We start from the raw sequence: 23,897 nt of genomic DNA on the forward strand, positions 1-23,897 counted from the left end.
TGTGTATCTAATCCTATCCTGTGTGATACTGACTGCTGAGCCATGTATCTAATCATCTCCTGTGTGATACTGACTGCTGAGCCGTGTATCTAATCCTCTCCTGTGTGATACTGACTGCTGAGCCGTGTATCTAATCATCTCCTGTGTGATACTGACTGCTGAGCCGTGTATCTAATCCTCTCCTGTGTGATACTGACTGCTGAGCCGTGTATCTAATCCTATCCTGTGTGATACTGACTGCTGAGCCGTGCATCTAATCCTCTCCTGTGTGATACTGACTGCTGAGCCGTGTATCTAATCCTATCCTGTGTGATACTGACTGCTGAGCCGTGCATCTAATCCTCTCCTGTGTGATACTGTCTGCTGAGCCGTGTATCTAATCCTATACTGTGTGATATTATGCTGAGCCGTGTATCTAATCCTCTCCTGTGTGATACTGTCTGCTGAGCCGTGTATCTAATCCTCTCCTGTGTGATACTGTCTGCTGAGCCGTGTATCTAATCCTCTCCTGTGTGATACTGACTGCTGAGCCGTGCATCTAATCCTCTCCTGTGTGATACTGTCTGCTGAGCCGTGTATCTAATCCTATCCTGTGTGATACTGTCTGCTGAGCTGTGTATCTAATCCTATCCTGTGTGATACTGACTGCTGAGCCGTGTATCTAATCATCTCCTGTGTGATACTGACTGCTGAGCCATGTATCTAATCCTATCCTGTGTGATACTGACTGATGAGCCATGTATCTAATCCTATCCTGTGTGATACTGACTGCTGAGCCGTGTATCTAATCATCTCCTGTGTGATACTGACTGCTGAGCCATGTATCTAATCCTATCCTGTGTGATACTGACTGATGAGCCATGTATCTAATCCTATCCTGTGTGATACTGACTGCTGAGCCATGTATCTAATCCTATCCTGTGTGATACTGACTGCTGAGCCGTGCATCTAATCCTATCCTGTGTGATACTGACTGCTGAGCCGTGTATCTAATCCTATCCTGTGTGATACTGACTGCTGAGCCGTGTATCTAATTCTATCCTGTGTGATACTGACTGATGAGCCGTGCATCTAATCCTAAAGACACAAAAGAGAATGGTAAAACCAAAAACACTCAGTTTGAAAAAATGTTGCAGTAATCCGCAAGTGCTAGTAAAAGATGTAAAAAACAGGGTATTTGGTTGATACGTTTTTTGCAAAAAATGTATACTAAGCTGCTCTACCAATCTTCACGGTATACCCATATCAGAGCAGTCCTAACTAATGTATGCAATCCCTATCTGATGTATTTAAAAACCTGATCATCTGTATATAACCTGTGTGAACAGGGTTCAGAGAGGAAAAATCCATGTGTGCATACAGGGCAGAACAGCTATTGTGCAGATAGCCCAAGAGACTTGTTCACTGTGCAAGTAGCCCATGTGTTCCTGTTTCCATAATTGTTCTCTTGTGTCTACAAGACTGGGGAGTTCCACCACTCCTCTTGGGCTATCTGCACAAAAGCTGTTCTACCCTGTATGCACACATGGATTTTTCCTCTCTGAACCCTGTTCACACAGGTTATATACAGATGATCAGGTTTTTAAATACATCAGATAGGGATTGCATACATTAGTTAGGACTGCTCTGATAAGGGTATACCGTGAAGATTGGTAGAGCAGCTTAGTATACATTTTTTGCAAAAAACGTATCAACCAAATACCCTGTTTTTTACATCTTTTACTAGCACTTGCGGATTACTGCAACATTTTTTCAAACTGAGTGTTTTTGGTTTTACTATTCTCTTTTGTGTCTTCAGGTTTCTTGGTGGTGTGTGAACATGAGCATACAGACTTGTTCACTGTGCAAGTAGCCCATGTGTTCATGTATCTAATCCTATCCTGTGTGATACTGACTGCTGAGCCGTGTATCTAATCCTATCCTGTGTGATACTGACTGCTGAGCCGTGTATCTAATCCTATCCTGTGTGATACTGTGCTGAGCCGTGTATCTAATCCTATCCTGTGTGATACTGACTGCTGAGCCGTGTATCTAATCCTCTCCTGTGTGATACTGACTGCTGAGCTGTGTATCTAATCCTCTCCTGTGTGATACTGACTGCTGAGCCGTGTATCTAATCCTATCCTGTGTGATACTGACTGCTGAGCCATGTATCTTATCCTATCCTGTGTGATACTGTGCTGAGCCGTGTATCTAATCCTCTCCTGTGTGATACTGACTGCTGAGCTGTGTATCTAATCCTCTCCTGTGTGATACTGACTGCTGAGCTGTGCATCTAATCCTATCCTGTGTGATACTGACTGCTGAGCTGTGTATCTAATCCTCTCCTGTGTGATACTGACTGCTGAGCCGTGTATCTAATCCTATCCTGTGTGATACTGACTGCTGAGCCATGTATCTTATCCTATCCTGTGTGATACTGTGCTGAGCCGTGTATCTAATCCTCTCCTGTGTGATACTGACTGCTGAGCTGTGTATCTAATCCTATCCTGTGTGATACTGACTGCTGAGCCATGTATCTTATCCTATCCTGTGTGATACTGTGCTGAGCCGTGTATCTAATCCTATCCTGTGTGATACTGACTGCTGAGCCGTGTATCTAATCCTATCCTGTGTGATACTGACTGCTGAGCTGTGCATCTAATCCTCTCCTGTGTGATACTGACTGCTGAGCCGTGTATCTAATCCTATCCTGTGTGATACTGACTGCTGAGCCGTGTATCTAATCCTATCCTGTGTGCTGTGTGATACTGACTGCTGAGCCATGTATCTTATCCTATCCTGTGTGATACTGTGCTGAGCCGTGTATCTAATCCTCTCCTGTGTGATACTGTCTGCTGAGCCGTGTATCTAATCCTATCCTGTGTGATACTGACTGCTGAGCTGTGTATCTAATCCTCTCCTGTGTGATACTGTCTGCTGAGCCGTGTATCTAATCCTATCCTGTGTGATACTGACTGATGAGCCATGCATCTAATCCTATCCTGTGTGATACTGACTGCTGAGCCATGCATCTAATCCTATCCTGTGTGATACTGTCTGCTGAGCCGTGTATCTAATCCTCTCCTGTGTGATACTGACTGCTGAGCTGTGTATCTTATCCTATCCTGTGTGATACTGTGCTGAGCCGTGTATCTAATCCTCTCCTGTGTGATACTGACTGCTGAGCCGTGTATCTAATCCTCTCCTGTGTGATACTGACTGCTGAGCCGTGTATCTAATCCTCTCCTGTGTGATACTGACTGCTGAGCCGTGTATCTAATCCTCTCCTGTGTGATACTGACTGCTGAGCCGTGTATCTAATCCTATTCTGTGTGATACTGTCTGCTGAGCCGTGTATCTAATCCTCTCCTGTGTGATACTGACTGCTGAGCCATGTATCTAATCCTATTCTGTGTGATACTGACTGCTGAGCTGTGTATCTAATCCTCTCCTGTGTGATACTGACTGCTGAGCCATGTATCTAATCCTATCCTGTATGATACTGACTGCTGAGCCGTGTATCTAATCCTATTCTGTGTGATACTGACTGCTGAGCCGTGTATATAATCCTCTCCTGTGTGATACTGACTGCTGAGCCATGTATCTAATCCTATTCTGTGTGATACTGACTGCTGAGCTGTGTATCTAATCCTCTCCTGTGTGATACTGACTGCTGAGCCATGTATCTAATCCTATCCTGTATGATACTGACTGCTGAGCCGTGTATCTAATCTTATTCTGTGTGATACTGACTGCTGAGCCGTGTATATAATCCTCTCCTGTGTGATACTGTCTGCTGAGCTGTGTATCTAATCCTATCCTGTGTGATACTGACTGCTGAGCCGTGTATCTAATCCTATCCTGTGTGTTACTGACTGATGAGCCATGCATCTAATCCTATCCTGTGTGATACTGACTGCTGAGCCGTGTATCTAATCCTATCCTGTGTGATACTGACTGCTGAGCTGTGCATCTAATCCTCTCCTGTGTGATACTGACTGCTGAGCCGTGTATCTAATCCTATCCTGTGTGATACTGACTGCTGAGCCGTGTATCTAATCCTCTCCTGTGTGATACTGCTGAGCCGTGTATCTAATCCTATCCTGGGTGCGACTAGGCCCGTGTAGGAAGGGGGCCCATCATCACAACCGCATACAGTTCTGCCGCTGGCCAATCAGAGCCTAGCAGCTGACATCGGTATGCAAGTTGCTGGCAACACATAGTAGTGATGTCAGCTCTGACAATGAGTGCTAGCCAGGGCCCAGAATATATAGGAGATGGGAGTGGCTAATAGTGCACAGCTGAGAGCCTTCATGCAGGAAAGCTTCCAGGAGCTCTCAACTGAGCAGTTCAACCCCTGCACTACCAAAATAAACCTGCACAGTTTAACCCCTTCACCCCAAAGCCTGTTACCTAAGTGACAGGGCCAATTTTTACAATTCTGACCACTGTCACTTTATGAGGTCATAACTCTGAAACGCTTCAACGGATCCTGGTGATTCTGACATTGTTTTCTCGTGACATATTGTACTTCATGATAGTGGTAAAACTTCTTCGATACGACTTGCATTTATTTGTGAAAAAAACAAAAATTTGTCGGAAATTATGAAAATTTAGCAATTTTCAAACTCTTAGTTTTTATGCCCTTAAATTAGAGAGTTATATCACATAATATAGTTAATAAACAACATTTCCCACATGTCTGCTTTACATCAGCACAATTTTGGAAACATAATTTTTTTTTGTTAGGACGTTATAAGGGTTAAAAGTTGACCAGCGATTTCTCATTTTTGCAACAAAATTTACAAAACCATTTTTTTACGGACCACCTCACACTTGAAGTGACTTTGAGGGGTCTATATGACAGAAAATGCCCAAAAGTGACACCATTCTAAAAACTGCACCCCTCAAGGTACTCAAAACCACATTCAAAAAGTTTATTAACCCTTCAGGTGCTTCACAGGAATTTTTTGAATGTTTAAAAAAATTGAACATTTAACTTTTTTTTCACAAAATTTTTACTTCAGGTCCAATTTGTTTCATTTTACCAAGGGTAACAGGAGAAATTGGACCACAAAAGACGTTGTACAATTTGTCCTGAGTACGCTGATACCCCATATGTGGGGGTAAACCACTGTTTGGGCACATGGCAGAGCTCGGAAGGGAAGGAGCGCCATTTGACTTTTCAATGCGAGATTTGCTGGAATTGAGATCGGAGCCCATGTCACGATTGGAGAGCCCCTGATGTGGCTAAACAGTGGAAACCCCCACAAGTGACACCATTTTGGAAAGTAGACCCCCTAAGGAACTAATCTAGATGTGTGGTGAGCACTTTGAACCTCCAAGTGCTTCACAGAAGTTTATAATGTAGAGCCGTAAAAAAAAAATTATATTTAATTTTCACAAAAAATGATCTTTTTGCCCCAAATTTTTTATTTTCCCAAGGGTAAAAGGATAAATTGGACCCCAAAAGTTGTTTTGCAATTTGTCCTGAGTACGTCGATACTTCATATATAGGGATAAACCATTGTTTGAGCGCATGGCAGAGCTCGGAAGGGAAGGAGCGCCATTTGACTTTTCAATGCAAAATTGGCTGGAATTGAGATCGGACGCCATGTCGCATTTGGAGAGCCCCTGACGTGCCTTAACAGTGGAAATCCCCCACAAGTGACCCCATTTTGGAAAGAAGACCCCCTAAGGAACTTATCTAGATGTGTGGTGAGCACTTTTAACCCCCAATTGTTTCACTAAAGTTTAGAATGTAGCATTGTGAAAATTAAAAAATCATTTTTTCTTTCCACAAAATGATGTTTTAGCCCGCAATTTTTTTTTCTCCCAAGGGTAACAGGAGATAGTGGACCACAAATGTTATTGTCCAATTTGTCCTGAGTACGCTGATACCCCACATGTGGGGGGGAACCACCGTTTGAGTGCATGGCAGAGCTCGGAAGGGAAGGAGCACCGTTTGAAATGCAGACTTAGATGGAATGGACTGCAGGTGTCATGTTGCATTTGCAGAGCCCCTGATGTACCTAAACAGTAGAAACTACCCACAAGTGACCCCATATTGGAAACTAGACCCCCCAAGGAACTTATCTAGATGTGTTGTGAGAGCTTTGAACCAACAAGTGTTTCACTACAGTTTATAACGCAGAGCCGTGAAAATAAAAAATATATTTTTTTCCACGAAAATGATATTTTATCCCCTATGCTTTCATTTTCCCAAGGGTAACAGGACAAATTGGACCCCAAAAGTTGTTGTCCAACTTGTCCTGAGAACGCTGATACCCCATATGTTGGGGGGAACCACTGTTTGGGTGCACGGCAGAGCTCGGAAGGGAAGGAGCGCCGTTTGAAATGCAGACTTAGATGGATTGGTCTGCAGGCGTCATGTTGCATTTGCAGAGCCCCTGATGTACCTAAACAGTAGAAACCCCCCACAAGTGACCCCATATTGGAAACTAGACCCCCCAAGGAACTTATCTAGATGTGTTGTTAGAGCTTTGAACCAACAAGTGTTTCACTACAGTTTATAACGCAGAGCGGTGAAAATAAAAAAAATTTTTTTTCCACGAAAATGATATTTTATCCCCTATGCTTTTATTTTCCCAAGGGTAACAGGACAAATTGGACCCCAAAAGTTGTTGTCCAACTTGTCCTGAGAACGCTGATACCCCATATGTTGGGGGGAACCACTGTTTGGGCACACAGGAAAACTCGGAAGGGAAGGATCCCTGTTTTACTTTTTCAAAGCAGAATTGGCTGGAATTGAGATCGGACGCCATGTCGCGTTTGGAGAGCCCCTGATGTGCCGAAACAGTGGAAACCCCCAATTATAACTGAAACCCTAACCCCAACCCTAACCCTAACCCTAGCCCTAGCCCTAACCCTAACCCTAACCCTAGCCCTAACCCTAGCCCTAACCCTAGCCCTAACCCTAGCCCTAATGGGAAAATGGAAATAAATACATTTTTTTACATTTTATTATTTTTCCCTAACTAAGGGGGTGATGAAGGGGGGTTTGATTTACTTTTATAGCGTTTTTTTGGCGGATTTTTATGATTGGCAGCTGTCACACACTAAAAGACGCTTTTTATTGCAAAAAATAGTTTTTGCATCACCACATTTTGAGAGCTATAATTTATCCATATTTTGGCCCACAGAGTCATATGAGGTCTTGTTTTTTGTGGGACGAGTTGATGTTTTTATTGGTAACATTTTCGGGCAGATGACATTTTTTGATCGCTTTTTATTCCGATTTTTGGGAGGCGGAATGAACAAAAACCAGCAATTCCTGAATTTCTTTTAGGGGGGGCGTTTATACCGTTCCACGTGTGGTAAAATGGATAAAGCAGTTTTATTCTTCGGGTCAGTACGATTACAGCGATACCTCATTTATGTAATTTTTTTATGTTTTGGCGCTTTTACACAATAAAAACTATTTTATATAAAAAAATAATTGTTTTTGCATCGCATTATTCTGAGAGCTATAATTTTTTTATTTTTCTGCTGATGATGCTGTATGGCGGCTTTTTTTTTGCGGGACAAGATGAAGTTTTCAGCGGTACCATGGTTATTTATATCCGTCGTTTTGATTGCGTGTTATTCTACTTTTTGTTCGCCTGTATGATAATAAAGCGTTGTTTTTTGCCTTGTTTTTTTTTTTTTTTTTTTGCGGTGTTCACTGAAGGGGTTAACTAGTGTGATAGTTTTATAGAGCGGGTCGTTACGGACGCGGCGATACCAAATATGTGTACATTTATTGTTTTTTTTTTTTTTTACATAAATAAATGTATTTATTGGGAAATGTTTTTTTTTTTAATTTGGGGATTTTTTTAAATTTTTTTTTTACACATTCTATTTTTTTTTTTTTACTTTTTAACATTGTCCCAGGGTGGGACATCTCTGTATTAGATCAGATCGTTGATCTGACTCTGTGCATAGCACAATGTCAGATCAACGATCTGACAGGCAGCTTAGCTGGCTTTCCAGCGCCTGCTCTTAGCAGGCGCCGGCTAGCCAGGTCACTTCATGACCCGGAAGGAGTCCGGCGGCCATCTTGGATCCGGGGACTCCTTCCGGGTCACCGGAGCAACGCGATCTCATTGCGTTGCTCCGGTGGGAGAGCGCAGGGAGCCCCCGTCCCTGCGCGATCCCCCTCTATGCCGCTGTCACTACTGACAGCGGCATCAGAGGGGTTAAATGCCCGCGATCGGCGATAGCGCCGATCGTGGGCATTGCTGCGGGGTGTCAGCTGTCATATACAGCTGACACCCGCACCCGATCACCGCGGCGCTCAGCGCGAGACCGCGGTGATCGGTGCGCCGTACTAGTACTGCTGCTGGCACTTATGCAGTGCCGGCAGCGCAGTACTAGTACGGCGGCTGGCGCGAAGGGGTTAATATGATGGTGACGTGCTTCTAATCAGTGCAGGAGTAGGAGAAATCAGATACTATGGTCTTCTAGATCCTCTCTGATGCGGTAAAACCCATGACAGAGGACATATATACAAGGAAGGAGCCCAGGGTGGGGGTATATATATCTGCATGGGCACAGGATTGTATACATATATACCAGGATGAGGGACATATATACCATGATGGGGGACATACAGTTGTGCTGAAAAGTTTACATACCCCGGCAGAACTTTTGATTTCTTGTCCTTTTTTTTTCAGAGAATATGAATGATGACACCAAACCTTTTTGTCCACTCATGGTTAGTGGTTGGGTGAAGCCAACTCCCTCTGTCTGCCCTTTCCCAGTGTTTCCCTTTTCTTTGGTTTGATTCCTTGTTTTTGACTTGGCTTGTATTCGGACTTGCTTCTGCCTTCTGTCTTTGTCTTATTTCCTTCTGACCACTGCTGAACCCCCTGGCTTGTTCCTGACCACGTGTACTGCTGCAACCTCTGGTACTTCTGGTTCAGACTGTTCTTTGACTCTGGTTGTCAGACCACTGTCTCGCCACTTGGTGGCACCTGAGCTGCTGCTCTGTGGTGCTACTCTGTGTGTGCAGCGTCACTTCCCTCACAAGCTCCCCCTGGTGGAGGTTGCGCTATACTGCACTGCAGCAGTATGACACAAGGAATTGATAATGCCAGTAAGCAGCATTCACACTGTGATTAACAAATGGAAAGTCAGGGGCTCTGTAACAACAAAACCACGGTAAGGTAGACCAACAAAAATGTCGTCCAAAACTGCTAGGAAAATTGTTCGGGATGAAAAGTAAAAACCCCACAAATAACACCAGTTAAAATACAGGACTTTCCGGAAAACTAACGATGTGGCTGCTTCAAGATGCACAATAAGGAGGCACTTGGAGAAAAATGAGCTGCATGGTCGAATTGCCAGAAGAAAGCCATTACTGCACAAATGCCACAAAGTATCTCACCTACAATATCCGAAACAGCACAGAGACAAGCCTCAAAACTAGGCCTATGATGAAAGGAACACCATTCCTACAGTAAAGCATGGAGGTGGATCGCTGATGTTTTGGGGATGTGTGAGCCTCAAAAGCACAGGAAACTTGGTCGAAATTGAAGGAAAGATGAGTGCAGCATGTTAACTGCAAATACTGGAGGCAAGTTTGCACTCATCCGCCCAGAAGCTGCAAATGGGACAATCCAACATGACAACGATCCAAAACACAAGGCCAAGTCGACCTGTCATTGGCTACAGAAGAACAAAGTGAAGGTTCTGGAGTGGCCATCTCAGTCTCCTGACCTCAATATCATTGAGCCACTCTGGGGAGATCTCAAACGCGCAGTTCATGCTAGACAGCCCAGGAATTTACAGGAACTAGAGGCTTTTTGCCAAGAAGAGTGGGCAGCCTTACCATCTGAGAAAATAAAGAACCACATCCACAACTACCACAAAAGACTTCAAGCTGTCATTGATGTTAGAGGGGGCAATACACGGTATTAAGAAATGGGGTATGTGAACTTTTGATCAGGGTCATTTGGATGACACAGTAGTTTGACAATAAATGGCATCACCCAACCACTAACCATGAGTGGAGGAAAAGTTTTGGTGTTATCATTCATATTCTCTGAAAAAAGGACAAAAAGCAAAAATTCTGCCGGGGTGTGTAAACTTTTGAGCACAACTGTATGTACCAGGATGGGTGACAGATATTCTAAGATTGGCTCAGGATGGGGAACCTTACTTCTTACTAGCATTTCTGTAAAAATAACAATGTGCAGCTCTCTGATGCCATCTGCTGGTTGTACAGGAGAATTATACATTTCTGAGACTGTAATCCTTTCCAGTTCACTCATTATGACACTGTCACTGACACTAACAATATTGTAGGAGCACAGCGTCCTTTCCTGAAATACTCTGTGCTGCAGTCACCCTGCTTCTCCACCATATATTTCCCTCTGTGACCCCCATAGACCAGCACACTGCTCTCCTGAAATACTCTGTGCTGCTGTCACCCTGCTCCTTCCCCCATATATCTCCCTCTGTGACCCCCATAGACCAGCACACTGCCCTCCTGAAATACTCTGTGCTGCTGTCACCCTGCTCCTCCCCCATATATCTCCCTCTGTGACCCCCATAGACCAGCACACTGCTCTCCTGAAATACTCTGTGCTGCTGTCACCCTGCTCCTTCCACCATATATCTCACTCTGTGACCCCCATAGACCAGCCCACTGCTCTCCTGAAATACTCTGTGCTGCTGTCACCCTGCTCCTTCCCCCATATATCTCCCTATGTGACCCCCATAGACCAGCACACTGCTCTCCTGAAATACTCTGTGCTGCTGTCACCCTGCTCCTCCACCATATATCTCCCTCTGTGACCCCCATAGACCAGCACACTGCCCTCCTGAAATACTCTGTGCTGCTGTCACCCTGCTCCTTCCACCATATATCTCCCTCTGTGACCCCCATAGACCAGCACACTGCTCTCCTGAAATACTCTGTGCTGCTGTCACCCTGCTCCTTCCCCCATATATCTCCCTATGTGACCCCCATAGACCAACACACTGCTCTCCTGAAATACTCTGTGCTGCTGTCACCCAGATCCTTCCCCCATATATCTCCCTCTGTGACCCCCATAGACCAGCACACTGCTCTCCTGAAATACTCTGTGCTGCTGTCACCCTGCTCCCTCCACCATATATCTCCCTCTGTGACCCCCATAGACCAGCACACTGCTCTCCTGAAATACTCTGTGCTGCTGTCACCCTGCTCCCTCCACCATATATCTCCCTCTGTGACCCCCATAGACCAGCACACTGCTCTCCTGAAATACTCTGTGCTGCTGTCACCCTGCTCCTTCCCCCATATATCTCCCTCTGTAACCCCCATAGACCAGCACACTGCTCTCCTGAAATACTCTGTGCTGCTGTCACCCTGCTCCTTCCCCCATATATCTCCCTCTGTGACCCCCATAGACCAGCACACTGCTCTCCTGAAATACTCAGTGCTGCTGTCACCCTGCTCCTTCCACCATATATCTCCCTCTGTAACCCCCATAGACCAGCACACTGCTCTCCTGAAATACTCTGTGCTGCTGTCACCCTGCTCCTTCCCCCATATATCTCCCTCTGTAACCGCCCATAGACCAGCACACTGCTCTCCTGAAATACTCTGTGCTGCTGTCTCCCTGCTTCTCCACCATATATCTCCCTCTGTGACCCCCATAGACCAGCACACTGCTCTCCTTAAATACTCTGTGCTGCTATCACCCTGCTCCTTCTCCCATATATCTCCCTTTGTGACCCCCCATAGACCAGCACACTGCTCTCCTGAAATACTCTGTGCTGCTGTCACCCTGCTCCTCCACCATATATCTCCCTCTGTGACCCCCACAGACCAGCACACTGCTCTCCTGAAATACTCTGTGCTGCTGTCACACTGCTTCTCCACCATATATCTCCCTCTGTGACGACCATAGACCAGCCCACTGCTCTCCTGAAATACTCTGTGCTGCTGTCACCCTGCTCCTCCACCATATATCTCCCTCTGTGACCCCCCATAGACCAGCCCACTGCTCTCCTGAAATACTCTGTGCTGCTGTCACCCTGCTCCTCCACCATATATCTCCCTCTGTGACCCCCCATAGACCAGCACACTGCTCTCCTGAAATACTCTGTGCTGCTGTCACCCTGCTCCTCCACCATATATCTCCCTCTGTGACCCCCCATAGACCAGCCCACTGCTCTCCTGAAATACTCTGTGCTGCTGTCACCCTGCTCCTCCACCATATATCTCCCTCTGTGACCCCCCATAGACCAGCACACTGCTCTCCTGAAATACTCTGTGCTGCTGTCACCCTGCTCCTTCCCCATATATCTCCCTCTGTGACCCCCCATAGACCAGCACATTGCTCTCCTAAAATACTCTGTGCTGCTGTCACCTGCTCCTCCACCATATATCTCCCTCTGTGACCCCCATAGACCAGCACAGTGCTCTCCTGAAATACTCTGTGCTGCTGTCACCCTGCTCCTTCCCCATATATCTCCCTCTGTGACCCCCATAGACCAGCACACTGCTCTCCTGAAATACTCTGTGCTGCTGTCACCCTGCTCCTTCCCCATATATCTCCCTCTGTGACCCCCCATAGACCAGCACACTGCTCTCCTGAAATACTCTGTGCTGCTGTCACCCTGCTCCTTCCACCATATATCTCCCTCTGTGACCCCCATAGACCAGCACACTGCTCTCCTGAAATACTCTGTGCTGCTGTTACCCTGCTCCTTCCCCCATATATCTCCCTATGTGACCCCCATAGACCAGCACACTGCTCTCCTGAAATACTCTGTGCTGCTGTCACCCTGCTCCTTCCCCCATATATCTCCCTCTGTGACCCCCATAGACCAGCACACTGCTCTCCTGAAATACTCTGTGCTGCTGTCACCCTGCTCCTTCCCCATATATCTCCCTCTGTGACCCCCATAGACCAGCACACTGCCCTCCTGAAATACTCTGTGCTGCTGTCACCCTGCTCCTTCCACCATATATCTCCCTCTGTGACCCCCATAGACCAGCACACTGCTCTCCTGAAATACTGTGTGCTGCTGTCACCCTGCTCCTTCCACCATATATCTCCCTCTGTGACCCCCATAGACCAGCACACTGCTCTCCTGAAATACTCTGTGCTGCTGTCACCGTGCTCCTTCCCCCATATATCTCCCTATGAGACCCCCATAGACCAGCACACTGCTCTCCTGAAATACTCTGTGCTGCTGTCACCCTGCTCCTTCCCCCATATATCTCCCTATGTGACCCCCATAGACCAGCACACTGCTCTCCTGAAATACTCTGTGCTGCTGTCACCCTGCTCCTCCACCATATATCTCCCTCTGTGACCCCCATAGACCAGCACACTGCCCTCCTGAAATACTCTGTGCTGCTGTCACCCTGCTCCTTCCACCATATATCTCCCTCTGTGACCCCCATAGACCAGCACACTGCTCTCCTGAAATACTCTGTGCTGCTGTCACCCTGCTCCTTCCCCCATATATCTCCCTCTGTGACCCCCATAGACCAGCACACTGCTCTCCTGAAATACTCTGTGCTGCTGTCACCCTGCTCCTTCCACCATATATCTGCCTATGTGACCCCCATAGACCAGCACACTGCTCTCCTGAAATACTCTGTGCTGCTGTCACCCTGCTCCTTCCACCATATATCTCCCTCTGTGACCCCCATAGACCAGCACACTGCTCTCCTGAAATACTCTGTGCTGCTGTCACCCTGCTCCTTCCCCCATATATCTCCCTCTGTGACCTCCCATAGACCAGCACACTGCTCTCCTGAAATTCTCTGTGCTGCTGTCACCCTGCTCCTCCACCATATATCTCCCTCTGTGACCCCCATAGACCAGCACACTGCTCTCCTGAAATACTCTGTGCTGCTATCACCCTGCTCCTTCCCCCATATATCTCCCTCTGTGACCCCCCATAGACCAGCACACTGCTCTCCTGAAATACTCTGTGCTGCTGTCACCCTGCTCCTTCCACCATATATCTCCCTATGTGACCCCCATAGACCAGCACACTGCTCTCCTGAAATACTCTGTGCTGCTGTCACCCTGCTCCTTCCACCATATATCTCCCTCTGTGACCCCCATAGACCAGCACACTGCTCTCCTGAAATACTCTGTGCTGCTGTCATCCTGCTCCTTCTCCCATATATCTCCCTCTGTGACCTCCATAGACCAGCACACTGCTCTCCTGAAATACTCTGTGCTGCTATCACCCTGCTCCTTCCCCCATATATCTCCCTCTGTGACCCCCCATAGACCAGCACACTGCTCTCCTGAAATACTCTGTGCTGCTGTCACCCTGCTCCTTCTCCCATATATCTCCCTCTGTGACCTCCATAGACCAGCACACTGCTCTCCTGAAATACTCTGTGCTGCTGTCACCCTGCTCCTTCCCCCATATATCTCCCTCTGTGACCCCCCATAGACCAGCACACTGCTCTCCTGAAATACTCTGTGCTGCTGTCATCCTGCTCCTTCTCCCATATATCTCCCTCTGTGACCTCCATAGACCAGCACACTGCTCTCCTGAAATACTCTGTGCTGCTATCACCCTGCTCCTTCCCCCATATATCTCCCTCTGTGACCCCCCATAGACCAGCACACTGCTCTCCTGAAATACTCTGTGCTGCTGTCACCCTGCTCCTTCTCCCATATATCTCCCTCTGTGACCTCCATAGACCAGCACACTGCTCTCCTGAAATACTCTGTGCTGCTGTCACCCGGCTCCTCCACCATATATCTCCCTCTGTGACCCCCCATAGACCAGCACACTGCTCTCCTGAAATACTCTGTGCTGCTGTCACCCTGCTCCTCCACCATATATCTCCCTCTGTGACCCCCCATAGACCAGCACACTGCTCCCCTGAAATACTCTGTGCTGCTGTCACCCTGCTCCTCCACCATATATCTCCCTCTGTGACCCCACATAGACCAGCACACTGCTCTCCTGAAATACTCTGTGCTGCTGTCACCCTGCTCCTCCACCATATATCTCCCTCTGTGACGACCATAGACCAGCCCACTGCTCTCCTGAAATACTCTGTGCTGCTGTCACACTGCTCCTCCACCATATATCTCCCTCTGTGACGACCATAGACCAGCACACTGCTCCCCTGAAATACTCTGTGCTGCTGTCACCCTGCTCCTCCACCATATATCTCCCTCTGTGACCCCCATAGACCAGCACACTGCTCTCCTGAAATACTCTGTGCTGCTGTCACCTTGCTCCTTCCCCCATATATCTCCCTCTGTGACCTCCCATAAACCAGCACACTGCTCTCCTGAAATACTCTGTGCTGCTGTCACCCTGCTCCTCCACCATATATCTCCCTCTGTGACCCCCATAGACCAGCACACTGCTCTCCTGAAATACTCTGTGCTGATGTCACCCTGCTCCCTCCACCATATATCTCCCTCTGTGACCTCCCATAGACCAGCACACTGCTCTCCTGAAATACTCTGTGCTGCTGTCACCCTGCTCCTTCCCCATATATCTCCCTCTGTGACCCCCATAGACCAGCACACTGCTCTCCTGAAATACTCTGTGCTGCTGTCACCCTGCTCCTCCACCATATATCTCCCTCTGTGACCCCCCATAGACCAGCACACTGCTCTCCTGAAATACTCTGTGCTGCTGTCACCCTGCTCCTTCCCCATATATCTCCCTCTGTGACCCCCATAGACCAGCACACTGCTCTCCTGAAACACTCTGTGCTGCTGTCACCCTGCTCCTCCACCATATATCTCCCTCTGTGACCCCCCATAGACCAGCACACTGCTCTCCTGAAATACTCTGTGCTGCTGTCACCCCGCTCCTTCCCCATATATCTCCCTCTGTGACCCCATAGACCAGCACACTGCTCTCCTAAAATACTCTGTGCTGCTGTCACCTGCTCCTCCACCATATATCTCCCTCTGTGACCCCCATAGACCAGCACAGTGCTCTCCTGAAATACTCTGTGCTGCTGTCACCCTACTCCTTCCCCATATATCTCCCTCTGTGACCCCCATAGACCAGCACACTGCTCTCCTGAAATACTCTGTGCTGCTGTCACCCTGCTCCTTCCCCATATATCTCCCTCTGTGACCCCCATAGACCAGCACACTGCTCTCCTGAAATACTCTGTGCTGCTGTCACCCTACTCCTTCCACCATATATCTCCCTCTGTGACCCCCCATAGACCAGCACATTGCTCTCCTAAAATACTCTGTGCTGCTGTCACCTGCTCCTCCACCATATATCTCCCTCTGTGACCCCCATAGACCAGCACACTGCTCTCCTGAAACACTCTGTGCTGCTGTCACCCTGCTCCTCCACCATATATCTCCCTCTGTGACCCCCATAGACCAGCACACTGCTCTCCTGAAATACTCTGAGCTGCAGTCACCCTGTCCCTCCACCATATATCTCCCTCTGTGACCCCCATAGACCAGCACACTGCTCTCCTGAAATACTCTGTGCTGCTGTCACCCTGCTCCCTCCACCGTATATCTCCCTCTGTGACCCCCATAGACCAGCACACTGCTGTCCTGAAATACTCTGTGCTGCTGTCACCCTGCTCCTCCACCATATATCTCCCTCTGTGACCCCCATAGACCAGCACACTGCTCTCCTGAAATACTCTGTGCTGCTGTCACCCTGCTCCTTCCACCATATATCTTACTCTGTGACCCCCATAGACCAGCACACTGCTCTCCTGAAATACTCTGTGCTGCTGTCACCCTGTTCCTTCCACCATATATCTCCCTCTGTGACCCCCATAGACCAACACACTGCTCTCCTGAAATACTCTGTGCTGCTCTCACCCTGCTCCCTCCACCATATATCTCCCACTGTGACCCCCATAGACCAGCACACTGCTCTCCTGAAATACTCTGTGCTGCTGTCACCCTGATCCTCCACCATATATCTCCATGACCCCCATAGACCAGCACACTGCTCTCCTGAAATACTCTGTGCTGCTGTCACCCTGCTCCTTCCACCATATATCTCCCTCTGTGACCCCCATAGACCAACACACTGCTCTCCTGAAATACTCTGTGCTGCTGTCACCCTGCTCCCTCCACCATATATCTCCCTCTGTGACCCCCATAGACCAGGACACTGCTCTCCTGAAATACTCTGTGCTGCTGTCACCCTGCTCCTCCACCATATATCTCCCTCTGTGACCCCCATAGACCAACACACTGCTCTCCTGAAATACTCTGTGCTGCTGTCACCCTGCTCCCTCCACCATATATCTCCCTCTGTTACCCCCATAGACCAGCACACTGCTCTCCTGAAATACTCTGTGCTGCTGTCACCCTGTTCCTCCACCATATATCTCCCTCTGTGACCCCCATAGACCAGCACACTGCTCTCCTGAAATACTCTGTGCTGCTGTCACCCTGCTCCCTCCACCGTATATCTCCCTCTGTGACCCCCATAGACCAGCACACTGCTGTCCTGAAATACTCTGTGCTGCTGTCACCCTGCTCCTCCACCATATATCTCCCTCTGTGACCCCCATAGACCAGCACACTGCTCTCCTGAAATACTCTGTGCTGCTGTCACCCTGCTCCTCCATCATATATCTCCCTCTGTGACCCCCATAGACCAGCACACTGCTCTCCTGAAATACTCTGTGCTGCTGTCACCCTGCTCCTTCCACCATATATCTCCTTCTGTGACCCCCTATAGACCAGCACACTGCTCTCCTGAAATACTCTGTGCTGCTGTCACCCTGCTCCTTCCACCATATATCTCCTTCTGTGACCCCCTATAGACCAGCACACTGCTCTCCTGAAATACTCTGTGCTGCTGTCACCCTGCTCCTCCACCATATATCTCCCTCTGTGACCCCCATAGACCAGCACACTGCTCTCCTGAAATACTCTGTGCTGCTGTCACCCTGCTCCTCCATCATATATCTCCCTCTGTGACCCCCATAGACCAACACACTGCTCTCCTGAAATACTCTGTGCTGCTCTCACCCTGCTCCCTCCACCATATATCTCCCACTGTGACCCCCATAGACCAGCACACTGCTCTCCTGAAATACTCTGTGCTGCTGTCACCCTGCTCCTCCACCATATATCTCCGTGACCCCCATAGACCAGCACACTGCTCTCCTGAAATACTCTGTGCTGCTGTCACCCTGCTCCCTTCACCATATATCTCCCTCTGTGACCTCCCATAGACCAGCACGCTGCTCTCCTGAAATACTCTGCGCTGCTGTCACCCTGCTCCTCCACCATATATCTCCCTCTGTGACCCCCATAGACCAGCACACTGCTCTCCTGAAATACTCTGTGCTGCTGTCACCCTGCTCCTCCACCATATATCTCCCTCTGTGACCCCCCATAGACCAGCACACTGCTCTCCTGAAATACTCTGTGCTGCTGTCACCCTGCTCCTTCCACCATCTATCTCCCTCTGTGACCTCCATAGACCAGCACACTGCTCTCCTGAAATACTCTGTGCTGCTGTCACCCTGCTCCTCCACCATATATCTCCCTCTGTGACCCCCATAGACCAGCACACTGCTCTCCTGAAATACTCTGTGCTGCTGTCACCCTGCTCCTCCACCATATATCTCCCTCTGTGACCTCCATAGACCAGCACACTGCTCTCCTGAAATACTCTGTGCTGCTGTCACCCTGCTCCTCCACCATATATCTCCCTCTGTGACCCCCATAGACCAGCACACTGCTCTCCTGAAATACTCTGTGCTGCTGTCACCCTGCTCCTCCACCATATATCTCCCTCTGTGACCCCCATAGACCAGCACACTGCTCTCCTGAAATACTCTGTGCTGCTGTCACCCTGCTCCTCCACCATATATCTCCCTCTGTGACCCCCCATAGACCAGCACACTGCTCTCCTGAAATACTCTGTGCTGCTGTCACCCTGCTCCTTCCACCATCTATCTCCCTCTGTGACCTCCATAGACCAGCACACTGCTCTCCTGAAATACTCTGTGCTGCTGTCACCCTGCTCCCTCCACCATATATCTCCCTCTGTGACCCCCATAGACCAGCACACTGATCTCCTGAAATACTCTGTGCTGCTGTCACTCTGCTCCTCCATCATATATCTCCCTCTGTGACTCCCATAGACCAGCACACTGCTCTCCTGAAATACTCTGTGCTGCTGTCACCCTTCTCCCTCCACCATATATTTCCCTCTGTGACCCCCCATAGACCAGCACACTGCTCTCCTGAAATACTCTGTGCTGCTGTCACCCTGCTCCTTCCCCATATATCGCCCTCTGTGACCCCCATAGACCAACACACTGCTCTCCTGAAATACTCTGTGCTGCTGTCACCCTGCTCCTTCCCCCATATATCTCCCTCTGTAACCCCCCATAGACCAGCACACTGCTCTCCTGAAATACTCTGTGCTGCTGTCACCCTGCTCCTCCACCATATATCTCCCTCTGTGACCCCCCATAGACCAGCACACTGCTCTCCTGAAATACTCTGTGCTGCTGTCACCCTGCTCCCTCCACCATATATCTCCCTCTGTGACCCCCCATAGACCAGCACACTGCTCTCCTGAAATACTCTGTGCTGCTGTCACCCTGCTTCTCCACCATATATCTCCCTCTGTGAGCACCATAGACCAGCACACTGCTCTCCTGAAATACTCTGTGCTGCTGACACCCTGCTCCTCCACCATGTATCTCCCTCTGTAACCCCCCATAGACCAGCACACTGCTCTCCTGAAATACTCTGTGCTGCTGTCACCCTGCTCCTTCCCCCATATATCTCCCTCTGTGACCCCCATAGACCAGCACACTGCTCTCCTGAAATACTCTGTGCTGCTGTCACCCTGCTCCTTCCCCCATATATCTCCCTCTGTGACCCCCATAGACCAACACACTGCTCTCCTGAAATACTCTGTGCTGCTGTCACCCTGCTCCTCCACCATATATCTCCCTCTGTGACCCCCCATAGACCAGCACACTGCTCTCCTGAAATACTCTGTGCTGCTGTCACCCTGCTTCTCCACCATATATCTCCCTCTGTGACCACCATAGACCAGCACACTGCTCTCCTGAAATACTCTGTGCTGCTGACACCCTGCTCCTCCACCATGTATCTCCCTCTGTAACCCCCCATAGACCAGCACACTGCTCTCCTGAAATACTCTGTGCTGCTGTCACCCTACTCCTTCCACCATCTATCTCCCTCTGCGACCCCCATAGACCAGCACACTGCTCTCCTGAAATACTCTGTGCTGCTGTCACTCTACTCCTCCACCATATATCTCCCTCTGTGACCCCCATAGACCAGCACACTGCTCTCCTGAAATACTCTGTGCTGCCGTCACCATGCTCCTTCCACCATATATCTCCCTCTGTGACCCCCATAGACCAGCACACTGCTCTCCTGAAATACTCTGTGCTGCTGTCACTCTGCTCCTCCACCATATATCTCCCTCTGTGACCCCCATAGACCAACACACTGCTCTCCTGAAATACTCTGTGCTGCTGTCACCCTGCTCCCTCCACCATATATCTCCCTCTGTGACCCCCATAGACCAGCACACTGCTCTCCTGAAATACTCTGTGCTGCTGTAACCCTGCTCCTTCCACCATATATCTCCCTCTGTAACCCCCATAGACCAGCACACTGCTCTCCTGAAATACTCTGTGCTGCTGTCACCCTGTTCCTTCCACCATATATCTCCTTCTTTGACCCCCATAGACCAGGACACTGCTCTCCTGAAATACTCTGTGCTGCTGTCACCCTGCTCCTCCACCATATATCTCCCTCTGTGACCCCCATAGACCAACACACTGCTCTCCTGAAATACTCTGTGCTGCTGTCACCCTGCTCCCTCCACCATATATCTCCCTCTGTTACCCCCATAGACCAGCACACTGCTCTCCTGAAATACTCTGTGCTGCTGTCACCCTGTTCCTCCACCATATATCTCCCTCTGTGACCCCCATAGACCAGCACACTGCTCTCCTGAAATACTCTGTGCTGCTGTCACCCTGCTCCCTCCACCGTATATCTCCCTCTGTGACCCCCATAGACCAGCACACTGCTGTCCTGAAATACTCTGTGCTGCTGTCACCCTGCTCCTCCACCATATATCTCCCTCTGTGACCCCCATAGACCAGCACACTGCTCTCCTGAAATACTCTGTGCTGCTGTCACCCTGCTCCTCCATCATATATCTCCCTCTGTGACCCCCATAGACCAGCACACTGCTCTCCTGAAATACTCTGTGCTGCTGTCACCCTGCTCCTTCCACCATATATCTCCTTCTGTGACCCCCTATAGACCAGCACACTGCTCTCCTGAAATACTCTGTGCTGCTGTCACCCTGCTCCTCCACCATATATCTCCCTCTGTGACCCCCATAGACCAGCACACTGCTCTCCTGAAATACTCTGTGCTGCTGTCACCCTGCTCCTCCATCATATATCTCCCTCTGTGACCCCCATAGACCAACACACTGCTCTCCTGAAATACTCTGTGCTGCTCTCACCCTGCTCCCTTCACCATATATCTCCCTCTGTGACCTCCCATAGACCAGCACGCTGCTCTCCTGAAATACTCTGCGCTGCTGTCACCCTGCTCCTCCACCATATATCTCCCTCTGTGACCCCCATAGACCAGCACACTGCTCTCCTGAAATACTCTGTGCTGCTGTCACCCTGCTCCTCCACCATATATCTCCCTCTGTGACCCCCATAGACCAGCACACTGCTCTCCTGAAATACTCTGTGCTGCTGTCACCCTGCTCCTCCACCATATATCTCCCTCTGTGACCCCCCATAGACCAGCACACTGCTCTCCTGAAATACTCTGTGCTGCTGTCACCCTGCTCCTTCCACCATCTATCTCCCTCTGTGACCTCCATAGACCAGCACACTGCTCTCCTGAAATACTCTGTGCTGCTGTCACCCTGCTCCTCCACCATATATCTCCCTCTGTGACCCCCATAGACCAGCACACTGCTCTCCTGAAATACTCTGTGCTGCTGTCACCCTGCTCCTCCACCATATATCTCCCTCTGTGACCCCCCATAGACCAGCACACTGCTCTCCTGAAATACTCTGTGCTGCTGTCACCCTGCTCCTTCCACCATCTATCTCCCTCTGTGACCTCCATAGACCAGCACACTGCTCTCCTGAAATACTCTGTGCTGCTGTCACCCTGCTCCCTCCACCATATATCTCCCTCTGTGACCCCCATAGACCAGCACACTGATCTCCTGAAATACTCTGTGCTGCTGTCACCCTTCTCCTCCATCATATATCTCCCTCTGTGACCCCCATAGACCAGCACACTGCTCTCCTGAAATACTCTGTGCTGCTGTCACCCTGCTCCTCCACCATATATCTCCCTCTGTGACCCCCCATAGACCAGCACACTGCTCTCCTGAAATACTCTGTGCTGCTGTCACCCTTCTCCCTCCACCATATATCTCCCTCTGTGACCCCCCATAGACCAGCACACTGCTCTCCTGAAATACTCTGTGCTGCTGTCACCCTGCTCCTTCCCCATATATCGCCCTCTGTGACCCCCATAGACCAACACACTGCTCTCCTGAAATACTCTGTGCTGCTGTCACCCTGCTCCTTCCCCCATATATCTCCCTCTGTAACCCCCCATAGACCAGCACACTGCTCTCCTGAAATACTCTGTGCTGCTGTCACCCTGCTCCTCCACCATATATCTCCCTCTGTGACCCCCCATAGACCAGCACACTGCTCTCCTGAAATACTCTGTGCTGCTGTCACCCTGCTCCCTCCACCATATATCTCCCTCTGTGACCCCCCATAGACCAGCACACTGCTCTCCTGAAATACTCTGTGCTGCTGTCACCCTGCTTCTCCACCATATATCTCCCTCTGTGAGCACCATAGACCAGCACACTGCTCTCCTGAAATACTCTGTGCTGCTGACACCCTGCTCCTCCACCATGTATCTCTCTCTGTAACCCCCCATAGACCAGCACACTGCTCTCCTGAAATACTCTGTGCTGCTGTCACCCTGCTCCTTCCCCCATATATCTCCCTCTGTGACCCCCATAGACCAGCACACTGCTCTCCTGAAATACTCTGTGCTGCTGTCACCCTGCTCCTTCCCCCATATATCTCCCTCTGTGACCCCCATAGACCAACACACTGCTCTCCTGAAATACTCTGTGCTGCTGTCACCCTGCTCCTTCCCCCATATATCTCCCTCTGTGACCCCCATAGACCAGCACACTGCTCTCCTGAAATACTCTGTTCTGCTGTCACCCTGCTCCTCCACCATATATCTCCCTCTGTGACCCCCCATAGACCAGCCCACTGCTCTCCTGAAATACTCTGTGCTGCTGACACCCTGCTCCTCCACCATGTATCTCCCTCTGTAACCCCCCATAGACCAGCACACTGCTCTCCTGAAATACTCTGTGCTGCTGTCACCCTACTCCTTCCACCATCTATCTCCCTCTGCGACCCCCATAGACCAGCACACTGCTCTCCTGAAATACTCTGTGCTGCTGTCACTCTACTCCTCCACCATATATCTCCCTCTGTGACCCCCATAGACCAGCACACTGCTCTCCTGAAATACTCTGTGCTGCCGTCACCATGCTCCTTCCCCCATATATCTCCCTCTGTGACCCCCATAGGCCAGCACACTGCTCTGCTGAAATACTCTGTGCTGCTCACACCCTGCTCCTTCCCCCATATATCTCCCTCTGTGACCCCCATAGACCAGGACACTGCTCTCCTGAAATACTCTGTGCTGCTGTCACCCTGCTCCTTCCACCATATATCTCCCTCTGTGACCCCCATAGACCAGCACACTGCTCTCCTGAAATACTCTGTGCTGCTGTCACTCTGCTCCTCCACCATATATCTCCCTCTGTGACCCCCATAGACCAACACACTGCTCTCCTGAAATACTCTGTGCTGCTGTCACCCTGCT

This window comes from Ranitomeya imitator, chromosome 2 (assembly GCF_032444005.1).
Source record: "Ranitomeya imitator isolate aRanImi1 chromosome 2, aRanImi1.pri, whole genome shotgun sequence".
In the NCBI taxonomy this organism is placed as follows: domain Eukaryota; kingdom Metazoa; phylum Chordata; class Amphibia; order Anura; family Dendrobatidae; genus Ranitomeya; species Ranitomeya imitator.